This window comes from Eulemur rufifrons, chromosome 16 (assembly GCF_041146395.1).
Source record: "Eulemur rufifrons isolate Redbay chromosome 16, OSU_ERuf_1, whole genome shotgun sequence".
NCBI lineage: Eukaryota > Metazoa > Chordata > Mammalia > Primates > Lemuridae > Eulemur > Eulemur rufifrons.
This window is the reverse complement of record NC_090998.1, coordinates 3,397,164-3,411,306: the sequence shown is the minus strand read 5'-3', so window position 1 is coordinate 3,411,306 and position 14,143 is coordinate 3,397,164. Positions and strand designations below refer to the sequence as shown.

Below are 14,143 nucleotides of genomic sequence, written 5' to 3'. Positions count from 1 at the left end.
ACTAAAATACTCTGGTTTGCAGAGTTAAAAGAACATCTTTCAAATTGCTCAGTACATATATCCACTGACCCAGCAATTCCACTACTAGGAATTTTCCACAAATATTTATATATTTGCATGAACGTGTACATAAAATGATATTCATTGCTGTATCATCTATACCAGCAAAAACTGGAAACAACCTAAATGTCCATGCATTGTCTAAACAGATAATGTGCTTCCCATATTATGCATCAGTTTTAAAAACGCCACGAACATATCTGTATGTCCCGCCATGAAAAGATGTCCATAATATATTGTGACGTGGAGAAAGCAAGTTACAAAACAATTTTAAAGACTTGTACACAGAAAAATTTCTGATAAGGTATAAACAAAAATGATACTGAGGAGGATTGAGAGACACATTTGCGTTGCTTAAATTTTTTCTTACAAACTTGCAACGCTTCTATGATTTTTTTTTTAATTAAACACAAAGTCGTGCAAAAAGTCCGAATAAATATACCAGCTTAGAAAAAAAATGTTATTTGCCCAATATATGCATGTAATAAACACAGATCATTATCCTAATTTGCAGAGCTCAGATAAATTCCTCAATTATCCAGTTGGCTTATGAGCAGAGCTCCGTCCGAGGTCAGTCCTAGAAACAAAACTTCCAGAATTAGCACCAAACCTGCCTCCAGGGCCACGCAGGCGACAGGCGTCCGCACTGGGTTCGCCACGGGCCCCGAGCGAGTCCGCGGAGGATGCAGAGTGAGACGCAGCCGCGTGCGGGCGCGCCAGGCGCCGCGGTCCCCGGGTCAGGTGGCCCTCCCGCCGCCCCGCCCACGCAACCGCTTTCGTTTCTCTCGGAATGGAAAGCGAAACTCAGCCGGGGGGAGGAGCTGCGCCCGGACCTGTCCCGAGCCGCCCCCGCGGATCCCGAGCGGAACTGGGCATCTGCACACCGTATCCTAGCATTTAAAGACGTGCACGTGTGTTCAGTCGCTGCCATTGGTCGTCGGTTCCGAGAATGCACGCGTCTTTTTAGGTGACGTTTTATGATCTTGGCAATTAGCATGCTTCCTACAGTCTTTTGGTGTTTCGTAGTATACGTGGCAGCATTTTTTTCTTAATGCTATAATAAAATTTCTTAAGTCGTGTATCTTAAAATCGGTGGCTTGTAGATTGGATTAAATATGACACATAGGTGTAAAATCATTATTCTGCTGTTCTGCTGCTCTGCGGAGCCAGCAAAGGAGCGTCCACGTGGCGAGTGGCGGAGCAGAAGCGGGGTGGTGAGCGGTTCCTTCTCGTCCGTGTTTGTCACGGTGAGGTCTGACTCCTGGGCCTGACATTTGCTGGGTCCCTGCTGGTGTCTCCATTACCCTCTAAACCTAATTTAATCTATACAACAGTGCCTTGAGGTAGGTCCTGTTTTTAATATTTAAATTTCGAGGAGGTTGAGTGACCTGCCCAAGTTCACAAGATTCTAAGTGGTGCAGCCAAGATTCTAAAAGGGATCTGACTCCAGAACCTTCAGTCTTAACCGCCACTGCCGCCACCTCTGACTTTAATTTCACCCCTTCACATTAAATAAGGGATCAATGTAATTAGGGGCTCTCCGGTAGGCATGCGGATACAGATATCCCTCAACTTAGGGTGGGGTTACATGGCAATGAAGCCACCACAAAGCCAAAAAATCATGAACGTAACTACAGTAAGTCGGGGACAGTATACACATAAGGCTGAAGGATCTACAACATGCACGCGTGGAGGGCTTGTTACCTCTTTAGGAATGTATTCCATCCTTGTAGACTCACGGGGTGGGGGAGCAGAGGGTCATCTGCAGGGGCCTCAAATTCTGGCTGCTGAATCTGTGCAGAAAAACAGAATGAAAGCTCCAAGAAAGTGCTCATTCTTTCTGAAATCCATCCACCCAGCCCTGGACAAATGTGAGAGTAAGGGGCTCCAAAACCCCAGAGCTGCTGGGACCTCACTGAGGCACCAGTAGGGTCTACAGTGAGGGACAAAATACCATGGCATGAAGGTATGTAAACGTGTGCATAATATTCGTGGATGTGCATTAGAAGCATAACCATGTACGTATATACACGTGCTATACCTGTATGTCTGTGATAAGCTAAGACTCCCCTTCTTTGCCATTGAAATGGAAGGCAGCGTAGTGCACAGCACAGCGCGTTCTCTCTGGAACACCGGTGAGTGTGTACAACATACTGTTGACACAGGACACAAGGGTAAGCACAGAGTAGGCCCTCAGTATATTTGCTAGCTCACGTATGTGTTAAGCTTTGTTGAGAAACTCCTTGAAAACTCTGCAGTGAGGGAAATGAGATTAGGATGTTACAAAATTTGACAGTTTGCCAAATGTTTCAAGTCAGTAGAAGTCTAGGGAGCAACACGTATTTGTGTCCAGTGATTATTAGCAGACAGCTATTTATTAGCACTTCATTTATCCTGTTTGAATCTTGGTAGTTCAGTGGAGCAAATAATGGGCACGGCTGCCCGGCACAGAGTGCAGAAGGGCCAGACCTGGGGCTGGAGACTGTGGGTTCCATTACAGGCACTGTGGGGGCTCTCCCTCCCCTCCCTGTCTTTGCCTTAGCTTCCTGAGCTATCCAGTGCTAACGCTGGGAGGTGTGTTGTGCAAGGGGGCATTTACGCACTGGGGTTCCACAGGGGCCTGGGCAGGGTGTTAGACCTGGAGCAGGGTGAGGAGGGCTGCCCAGCGCGCATGTCAGAGTCTAAACCGGGGCAGGTGCAGCCTGGCCTGGATATCAGAGCCCAGGCGATTGGAGGATGGCTTCTTTGTGTCTGGCTGGCACAGTGTGTGGTGTTGGAGCACAGACAAGGTCAGGAAGGTGTCCATGTAGGGGAGGATGCTGGTGGAGAAGAGAGATTGGTCACATACAGGGGGATGATCAAATAAGTGACTATATTAAGGATAATTAGAGCCAGGTTTGAAACTGTCAGAGAAGGGAGTTGCAGATAAGGAAAGAGAAAATGAACCCTGTAGTGTTGAATTGGAAGTGGAGTGTGGACCCAGGATTTTCAGTGTGTATAGACAAATAGATAAAGAAGTTCATACAGAGGCAAACATACATACACATGCATATGTTCCCTAACTTGGTCCACTGAGAGGACCTGGGAGCAGCGACACCCTAACAGCACATCTCGCACCCAGACCTTGGCTTCTAATTACCATTCTCTAATAAAAGGAACCAGTATTGCTTAGAGAAATGGCGGTTTCCAGGGTTAGGGCAGAGAAAGTACAAGATGAGCCTGCCTAGGACATCTTGTTCTGACAGAAAGGAAGGAAATGCTGAAAGAACGAAGGGGATGTGTGTCAAAAGGACACAGAAGCCAGCTCCAAGGTGCTCCCAGTGGCCAAATCTGGAAAACTTGAGCATCAAAATAAATCATGATAGTAACTGTACAACCCATTAAATAAAATAGGAAAATATGCTTCATACCAATGAAAGTAAGTAATTGAATAAATTAAAAGTTTGATGAGGAATAGGATATTTATACAGTTTCAAAGTACTTTCCCACAAAACACTTTATTAATTACTAATAATATGTAAATATTAATTACAAAGGGAGAAATAATTACCTTCATGGTAGCAGTGGACATCATCAGTGATGGAAAAATTGAAATTGTATGCTGAATGTTGAACATCGTCAAAATGAAAAGAACACAGCATCACTTCTGTGATATTCCGGTCAAAGATGAATAACCTGAACCCATGCATGAGGAAACAGCTGAGTGACCCAAACTAGGGGCCGTTCTACAAAATAGCTGGCCTGGTAACCTTCAAAAGTGTCAAGGTCATGGAAATAAAAGAAAGATTTGAGGAACTGTTCCAGAATGGCAGAGACCAAAGAGATCATTATAAGTAGATGCAACGGGAAATCCTGAATGGGATCCTTTTGCTATAAAGGACAATATTGGGACAACTGATGAAACTTGAATGGGGTCTGAGGTAGTAGTAACTTCACACTAAGGTATTAGAGAGAAATGAAATGTCACATGGAAAACTTACTCTCAAATAGTTCAAGAAAAAAGTTCTTTGTTATACTTGTGACTTTTCTGTAGGCTTAATATTGTTTCAAAATTTTAAAATGTAAAAAATATTATGGGGTGGTAGTTTTTTTCTGAAGACTATTTACAAGATTGTGCATTTTGGAAGCATTGGTTGAAAGATTTCTCAAAACCATGCAGGAACGAGTTGAAATTGAAACTGCATAGTACTTATTTCAGAAGAAAATTTGGGCCCAGAGAAACACTTTATATATCGCTTGCACAGTATTGCTGCCAACTTGGGATATTTTCAGTGTCACTGAAATTCTCATCAGCTGAATGTCTTACTTTTTTCCTTTTTTAAAAAAAAATTTAAACTATGAGGCAAGAGGCCACACCTAACCACTTGAAAATTCTGCCCACAAACTTGGTCACAGAGGAAGAGGTTGGCTGACTTTAATGGAATCGTCTATTAATAGTTCTCACAGTGCAAAGCTACTTTAGGAAAAAGCTATTTGCCCAATGTGAGGAACAATTTATGGAAACTGATGCTAATTTTCTTTTTGGGGAAAGGATAAGGTTTGTTGCATGGGGTAAGAGCAAGTGATGTTTAAAAAAAAAGAAAGGAAAGGAAAAAAGAACCAATGACCAATAAAGCATCAGTACTTCTTTGCAAAACTCAGTTCTCTAGAAACACATGTGGTTTCATGCGACTTCTTTGCTCATTCCCTCTCCACAGTGCTTTGTCCTCTCTGCATTTTGTCAAGATTTTTTTTTATTTGAAATTTTAGTGTATTTTGCATGCTTCTAAAAATAAGTAATAAATTTGTTTTTAAGATGCATAAATTGCATCTCCCTCACAGTATGCATTTGGGTAAACATGTTCTCCTAAGAAGGAGAGGGCAGTGGTAAACCAAAGCAAACAGGACTCTCAATTTCTTTTTCCTGATGTAGTCTTAAGGGTGCAACTGAAACGGACTATGACTTGGCACCCGTTACCTTTCCCAGTCATTCCCTATCCTCCAACAAATTGTTGCCTTAATGGGGGACCTTTTTTATTTAAATATTTTATTTTAGAAAATAAATTTTAAACATAGACAAAAGTTATAAAAATATTACAATGACCTGATGTACCCTATGTGTGTATAGATACATATATATGTACACAATCACTTTTTTCTTTTTGCTGGACTGAGAGTAAATTGCTGAGATCAAGATTCCTCAGCTCTTGGCCAGGCGCGGTGGCTCACGCCTGTAATCCTAGCACTCTGGGAGGCCGGGGCAGGCGGATCGTTTTAGCTCAGGAGTTCAAGACCAGCCTGAGCAAGAGCAAGAGCGAGACCCTGTCTCTACTAAAAATAGAAAGAAATTAGCAGGACAACTGAAAAAAATATATATAAAAAAAATTAGCCGGGCATAGTGGCACATGCCTGTAGTCCCAGCTACTCGGGAGGCTGAGGCAGAAGGATCATTTGAGCCCAGGAGTTTGAGGTTGCTGTGAGCTAGGCTGACGCCAGGGCACTCCAGTCAGGGCAACAGAGTGAGACTCAAAAAAAAAGATTCTTCAGCTGTAAATAATTCAATATGAATCTTCTAGGATCAAATATATTTTCTTATATAACATCAGTGCAACCATTATCAAATTCAAGAAATTTAATATTGATGCAATATAATTTTCTAATATATACACTCAACATTTAAATTTTGCCAATCATCTCACTATTGTTTTACAGCAACTTTTTCCTCTCTTTTTTAAAATTTATTTTATTTTATTAGTACATAATAATTGTACATATTTATGGAGTACATATGATATTTTGATACATGCATACAATGTGTAATGATTGTCATTAAGGTCATTAAGATTTTCATCACCTCAAACATTTATCATTTCTTTGTGTCAGGAGCACTCTAAATCTTCTCTTCTGGCTATTTCAAAATACATAATAAATTAGTATTAGCTGTTGTCACCCTACTGTACTATTGAACAGCATTCCTTCTAACTATATTTTTGTACACAGAATCAACCTCTCTTCATTCCCCCCCCCCCAACCTCGTTACTCTCCTCTGCCTCTGGTAATTGTCATTCTACTCTACCTCCATAAGATCAAGTGTTTTAGCTCCCACATATAAGTAAGAACATGGGATATGTATCTTTCTATGCCTGGTTTATTTCACTTAACATAATGGCCTCTAGTTTCATCTGTGTTGCAGCAAAAAACAGAATTTCTTTTATTCTTTTCATGCCTGAATAATATTCTATTGTGAATATACACCACATTTGCTTTATCCATTCGTCTACTGATGGACCCTTAGGTTGATTCCGTATCTTAGCTATTGTGAATAGTGCTGCAGTAAACATCAGAGTGAAGCTATCGCTTCCACATATTGATTTTCTTTCTTTGGGATGTATACACAGCTGTGGGATTGCTAGATCATATGCTAGTCCTGTTTTTAAGTTTTTTGAGGAAACTTCATGCTGTTTTCCATAATAACTGTACTAAGTTACATTACCTCCAACAGTGTGCAAATGTTCCCTTTTCTTCCCATCCTCATCAGCATTTGCTATTTTCTGTCTTTTTGATAATAGCCATTTTAACTGGGGTGAGATGATAGCTTATTGTGATTTTGATTTGCATTTCCCTGATACTTAGTGATGTTTAGCATTTATATGTGTACCTTTGGCCCTTTGTATGTCTTCTTTTGAGAAATGCCTATTCAGATCATTTGCCCATTTTTAATCAGATTGTTTTCTTGCTATTGAGTTGTTTGAGTTCCTTATATATTTTGCTTATTAGTCCCTTGACAGATGGATAGTTTGCAAATATTTTCTCCTATTCTGTAGGTTGTCTCTGCATTCTGTTAATTGTTTCCTTTGCTATGCAGAAGTTTAGAAGATTCTTGACAAGTGTAATGAAATTGTCAACTGGCTCAATAAGAATCAGATTGCAGAGAAAAAAGAATTTGAACATCAACAGAAAGAGCTGGAGAAAATCTGTAACTCATCATTATCGAGCTGTACTGGAGTGCAGGCAGCATGCCAGGAAGAATACCTGAGGCTTCCCTGGTGATAGAGTCCTCCATTTGGTGGTACCTCTGCTGGGCCTACCACTGAAGAGGTTAACTAAGCCAACCTGAGCATAGGTACCTTAGCATTGTTCCACAGTAAAAAAAAATTGTTCCTTTATTGCAAATTCAGTGACAGTTTAAAGTTAAGCTACTATATTAAATTACTGGGCATTCTCATTACTTGAATATAGGATATGTGCACAGGGAAAGGAAATAAGATTGCCATTTATTAGCAGTGCATTGTAAATGGAAAATGCAAGGTACTAAATAAAAACTGTATTTAAAATCAGCACAAAAAAAGCTTATTAAAAAAAGAAAACATTGTTAGGTCAGGCCAAAGATTTAAGAGGAAAAAGACTACCAGGTGGGGTTGACAGAATGGAAACAACAGAAGAAAGATTCAGTAAACTTGAAAATTGAGCAATTGGAATTACCCAATATTAACAGCAGAGAGAAAATAGGCTAAAAAAATTAACAGAGCCTCAGTGACTTGTGGGACTATAATGAAAGATCCAGGCCAGGAGCAGTGGCTCACGCCTGTAATCCTAGCACTCTGGGAGGCCGAGGTGGGAGGACAGCTCGAGATCAGGAGTTCAAGATCAGCTTGAGCAAGAGCGAGACCCCATCTCTACTAAAAGTAGAAAGAAATTAACTGGACAACTAAAAATATATAGAAAAAATTAGCAGGTCATGGTGGCACATGCCTGTAGTCCCAGCTACTTGGGAGGCTGAGGCAGGAGGATCGCTTGAGCCCAGGAGTTTGAGGTTATTGTGAGCTAGGCTGATGCCATGGCACTCTAGCCCCAGCAACAGAGTGAGACTCTGTCTCCAAAAAAAAAAAAAAAAGATAATGAAAGATCCAACATCATGTCATCAAAATCACAAAAAGAGGAAAAAAAGTGTGAAGCTGAAAAATATTTGAAGATATGATGGCTCAAAATTTTCCAAAAGTGGCAAAAGACATAAACCTACAGATTCAAAAAGCTGAATGGGCTTCTAACAAGGTAAGTGTAAAGAAATATACATCAATATACATCATAATCAAACTTCTGAAAACTAAAGGCAAAGAAAAAAATCCTGAAAACAGCAAGACAGAATTTACACCATATCTATAAGGGAAAAACAATTTTATTATTTTTTTTTTTCAACAGAAAAACAGTAACATGTTAATTATCACTCACCAACTAACCATAATACTTTGTTAGTAACTTTTTCCACCTGGTTTAATTTGGGAGAACCAGGCTAATCATAAGAAAATTTGGGGGACTTTTCTTTTTTTTTTTTTTTTGGAAAAACAATTTTAAAATGACAACATACTTCTTCTCTAGAATTATAGAAGCCAGAAGGAAGTGGCACTGTATTTTCCAAGTGCAGCAAGAAAAGTACTGTCAATCCAGAATTCTATTATCCGGTGAAAATATCCTTCAGAAATGAAAGGGATATCAAGACATTCTCAGATGAAGGGAAATTAAGAATTTGTCACCAGCAGACCTTTCCTAGAAGAATGGTTAAAAGAAGTCCTTGAAATGGAAAGGAAATGATAAAAGAAAGAATCTTAGAACATCAGAGAGGAACATAAAACAACAAGAAGGGTAAAAATAGATAAAATAAAAATATGGATAAATACAGTAGACTTTCCTTCTCTTCTTGAATTTTCCAGAGTATCTTTGATTGTTGAAGCAAAAATTGTAACATTGTCTAATGTAATTCTCAAAGTATGTGGAAGAATTATTAAGACAATTATAAGTGAGGGAGGGTAAAAAGACATAATGGAATTGTAATGTTTCTACACTTCAGTCAAACTGGTAAAGGTCAACACCAGTAGACTAAGATATCAGTATAATGTAATATGCAGAGCAACCATTAAAGAATTTACACAAAGAGATATACACTCTAAATCACTATAGCTCAATCAAAACAGGATTCTAAAAAAGGTACAAGTAACCCAAAGGAAGGTAGGAACAGAAAGAAAACAGAAAGAAAAGAAGGCAGGAAAGAAAACAGAAACAAAGAACAGAGGGAACAAAGAGATAACCAAAAAATTACATGGCAGACCTAAGCCTTAATATACCAATAATTACATTAAATGTGAAAGGTCTAAGTATGCTAATAAAAAGACAGATTGGCAGAGTGGATTTAAAAAAAAAAAGCCAACTATAAGCTGTCTATAAGAAACTTCAAATATAAAGATAGAGGTAAGCTGATAGTAAAACTGGAAAAAGATATGCCAAGCAAGCATTAATCAAAAACCAGGAGCAGTGGCTGTGTTGGTATCAGATAGAGTAGATTTCAGAAAGAAGAAAATTGCAAGGGATATTATATAATGATAAAAGTATCAATCCACCAAGAAGACAGAAATCATAAATGTATATGTACATAATGTCATAAATGTTTATGATAGCATGATGCCAAATACGTGAAGCAAAAACTGATAGAACTAAAAGGAGAAATAGACAAATCCACATTTATAGTTGGAGAGTTCTACACCCTTCTCCCAACAATTGATAGACCAGTTAGACAAAAAATCATCAAGGATAGTAGGAGAATTCAACAATGCCATCAACCAACAGGATATAACCGATATTTATACAACAATTTATCCAGCAACAGCAGGATACATGTTCTTTTCAAGTATGCATGGAATGTTTACCAAGATAGACCATATCAGACCACTGATATGCAACATGTCAAAATCTGGCATAGCTAAAGCAGTGCTGAGAAATTTACAGATTGACAGCACTAAATGTTTATGTTAGAAAAGAAAAAGTCTCAATGGTTTAAGCTCCCACTCTAAGAAAAAGCAAAATAAGCCCAAAGCAAGCAGAAGGAAGGAAACAATAAAAATAAAAGCATAAATCGATGAAATTGAAAACAGATACACAATATTGGAAAATAAATGAAATAGAAAGCTTATTCTTTGAAAAGATCAGCATAATTGACATACCTCCAGCTAGCAAGACTGACAAAGAAAAAAAGAGAGAAGATACAAATTACCAGTGTCAGAGATAAAACAGGTTAGTATTACAGACCCAGTAGACACAAAAACATAATAAAGGAATACTACACATAACTCTGCACACATAAATTTGACAGCTTATTTGCACTGGACCAGTTCCTTGAAAAGCACAAACTTCTACAACTTACCAATATGAAAGGATCATTTGAATAGCCCTATAACTATTATAGAAATTGAACTTTTAATTTTTAAAACTCCCGAAAAAGAAATTCCCAGGCCCGGTTGATTTCACTGGAGATTTCTAACAAATGCTTTAAGAACTAACATCAATTCTACACTTTCAGAAAATAGAAGAGGAACACTTCTCAACTCATTTTATGACACCAATATTACCCTAATACCAAAGTCAGAGATAATACAAAAAAGGGGGATACTACAGACCAATATCCCTCATGAATATAGACATAAAAATCCTTCACAAAATTTAGCAAACAGAATTCAACAATATGTAAAAAGAATTATACGCCTTGAACAAGTAGAGTTTATTCCAAGGATGCAAGGCTGGTTCAGTATTCAAAAATCAGTGTAATCCACTGTATTATCAGGCTAAAAAAGAAAATCACATGATCATATCAACTGATGCGAAAAGAAAGCATCTGGAAAAATTCATTACCGTTCATGATTTAAAACTCTTGGAAAACTAGGAATAGAGAGTAATATATATTGTATGATTTCATCTTTATAACATTTTTAAAGTGACAAAACTGTGGAGATAGAAAACAGATTAATGGTTGCCACTGGGTAGGGATGGCAGGAGAGGGAATGCTGAGTGTGTATACAGAGGGGCGGCAGAGGGAGACCTTGTCTTGATTGGTGCAGTGGTTGCACAAATCTACACGTGTCAATGGAAAATAAGACAAACTGTAAAATAATTTAAGCAGGTTTATTCTGAACCAAATTTAAGGACTATGGCCCGGAGCCACACCCAAGAAGCCTTGAGCAAGTGGACTCACTGTGGCTGGGTTACCGTTTGGTTTTATATATTTTAGGGAGACAGAGATTACAGGTAAAGTCATAAATCAATACGTGGAAGGCATACACATACATTGGTTTGGCACGAAAAGGTGAGACATCTCAAAGCCGGGGCTTACAGGTCATAGGTGGGTTTAGGGATTCTTTTTTTTTTTTTTTTTTTTTTTTGTTGAGACAGAGTCTCACTTTGTTGCCCAGGCTAGAGTGAGTGCCGTGGCGTCAGCTTAGCTCACAGCAACCTCAAACTCCCGGGCTTAAGCGATCCTACTGCCTCAGCCTCCCGAGTAGCTGGGACTACAGGCATGCGCCAGTATGCCCGGCTAATTTTTTCTATATAGATTTTTAGTTGTCCACATAATTTCTTTCTATTTTTAGTAGAGACGGGGTCTCGCTCTTGCTCAGGCTGGTCTCGAACTCCTGACCTCAAGGGATCCACCCGCCTCGGCCTCCCAGAGAGCTAGGATTACAGGCGTGAGCCACCGCGCCCGGCCAGTTTAGGGATTCTTTAGTTGACAATTACCTGAAAGAGTTAGGCTTTGTCCAAAGACCAGGAATCAGTAGAAAGGAATGCTTGAGTTAAGATAAGGGTAATCCTTCAGGTAATGCTGTACAGGAATCAGGTCGGAAGTAAACCACACGGTAAAAACCTGTTTACTGAGATTTTATCATTTGTAGGCATGACTCACCAGGCCCTCTTAGAAAGGAATTTGAGGGGCAAAGAAAAAGATCAGGGTTCAGTCCTCACATGTGATAAAACATCACAGAGGTACACACACACATTGTGTCAACGTTACTTTTTTGATTTTGGTAATATGTAAAATATAATCATTGGAAGAAAACTGGGCTAAGGATACTCTCAATCTATTTTTGCAACTTCCTATGGATCTATAATGATTCCACAATGAGAGATTTTTAAAGTTGTGGGCATTTTTACTGGGTTGCATTAAATTTGTAAATTCCCTTAGAGAGAATTACATGCTTATTTTCTTGAGAGATATTATCGAGTTAGAAGGAATGTCTTTAAATTTGTTCCTCTACTTTTGTGTCATTGAGTTTAAAGTTAGAAGTGTAAAGGCTTCTAACATTTCCTAAATTGTTATTCCTAAGTATTTAACTTTTTCGTTGCTATTGTTAAATCAGGTTTTCTCTTCTACCTCATCCTAACTGGTTATTATGTTTACAAAACGAAGGCTATATTTTGTTTGAGTTTATCTTCTAGTCTTCTCATTGATTCCATAGAATATGATCATCATCTACAAATAGTTTTTCACCTTCATTCTGATTATTGTTTTAACTATTTTTTTTATGTAATTGCATTAGCTAATACTTCCAGTAGAATTTAAATAGTAGTAGCAATACTAGGCATCTTTCACCCTTGCCTTAGTTCTGACCTTAAAGTAATGTCTCTAGCATTTCTCCAACTAAGATGGTGGCTTTAAGACAGATGGAATTTCTAACATTGAACCATGGTTGAATTCCTAGAATAAATCCTTCTTGGTTGTGCTGTATTTTTCCAATGTGGTATGGGTTCTGTTTGTTAACATTTTACTAATGATTTTCGCATTGACATTTATAAGGAGAACCATGTTATGTATTTTTGTTTCCCCCCACTGCAGGATAATGGAACCTGCTTAAAGAGACCATGTTCTGTCTCATTAACCATGAGCCTAACAAGCAGTCTTAATTTTAGACTTCAGTTTCTAAGCCCCAAATACAGTGTATAGAAGGTCCCATAAGGGGTTCCATGCTACATATTCATGAAAAAAAGATTTGAATACGTGAGAACTCACCTTTAACCTTGCGGATTCTGCTGCATAAGAGAAGAAGAATATTCTAAACACTGCAAACTTTGATTATTCTCAGTATTGCCAGACCCTCGTTTTGCCCACTCACTCCCATCATCCCTAAATGACCAACATAAATTTGCCGCAAGACCTGTGAACTAAAATAAAATCTTAAGGCTTCCCCTGCTGGCTGACTGAATGTACCCGCCCCTGGCCGGGGGGATATCCTAAAACTCCCTGCCAGGAGGGAGGTCAGACCTGCCTCATCATGCCCCTCCCTTCTTGGAGACATCCTTTGTAACCCATTAACAGGCCTAAGCCTATGCAAGACACATCTGAAGGTCCTCAGTTTACACAACAGATATGTCTGGTAGCTTGTCTCTGATTAACCGACTTCCTTGTCTTAAAACATTCCAAGCCTTTAGACAAAGCTTCATGTCTTCAACCAATTATAAGTCAAAGAATCTTTACACCCACCTATATATAACCCGTAAGCCACCACCACCCCACACTTTGAGATGTCCCACCTTTTTGGGCAAACCAATGTATTCCTCCCACGTACTGATTTATGACTTTTCCTGTAACTCCTATCTCCCTAAAATGTATAAAACCAAACAGTAACCTAGCCACAGCGAATCCACTTGCTCAAGGCTTCTTGGGTGTGGCTCTGGGTCATGGTCCTCAAATTTGACTCAGAATAAACCTCTTTAAATTATTTTACAGTTTGGCTTCTTTTTCCTCGACAACCTAAAAAAAGCTAATAATGGCACTTTTTAAAAAATTGTGGACAGTTTGGACTCACAATACAAAAAGGGGAGTTTTCAATCCCTTTAGCATATTTGTGTTAGGGTGGAAAGTCTGGTAGGTGATTACGGTGTGGATGGGGAAAGATTTCTCAGGCAGAAATCAAGATATAAAAGTTAAAAAGTTTATTTTATCTTTTAGAAGGACAGAGAGAATGAGAGAGAGAGGAAAGAGAGAGAAAGCAGAGACAGCTTGGCATCCCAAAGAAAGAGAACAGATGCGAGCAGGAGGCCGAGTGGCTTGCTGATTTTATGGGGAAAGAGAAAGGAAAAAATAGTGATTATTGTCAGTTGAAACAGAAGCGCAGATGGAGTAATTAGCAGGCAGCTGTGAGATGGCAGGCTGTCCAACTTTCTTTCTTTCTCTCTGTTCCTGGAGACTTGGTTATCTCTGAAATGTAGTCAGGCTCATGGCAGGGAAGTGATTTTGCCCCTGAGATAAGGTTTTGGGCCGGACCCTGAGGCTGTCCATCCAGGAGCT

At 39.1% G+C, this 14,143-nt stretch overlaps 1 protein-coding gene across 5 annotated transcripts in view; it reads right to left on the bottom strand.

Moving 5' to 3' along the window:
• The window catches only part of USP18 (ubiquitin specific peptidase 18), a 59,018-nt gene extending 58,248 nt beyond the window's left edge, over nt 1-770 (bottom strand). For 3 of the 5 annotated variants that reach the window (XM_069490333.1, XM_069490331.1, XM_069490334.1), the window contains exon 1: nt 675-770. The gene's annotated coding sequence lies outside the window, so the exon portion shown is untranslated. Of the gene's footprint in view, nt 1-670 lie in introns of all 5 variants that reach the window. The other 2 variants (XM_069490332.1, XM_069490336.1) reach the window with 1 other exon arrangement.
• Nucleotides 771-14,143: the final 13,373 nt, after the last annotated feature.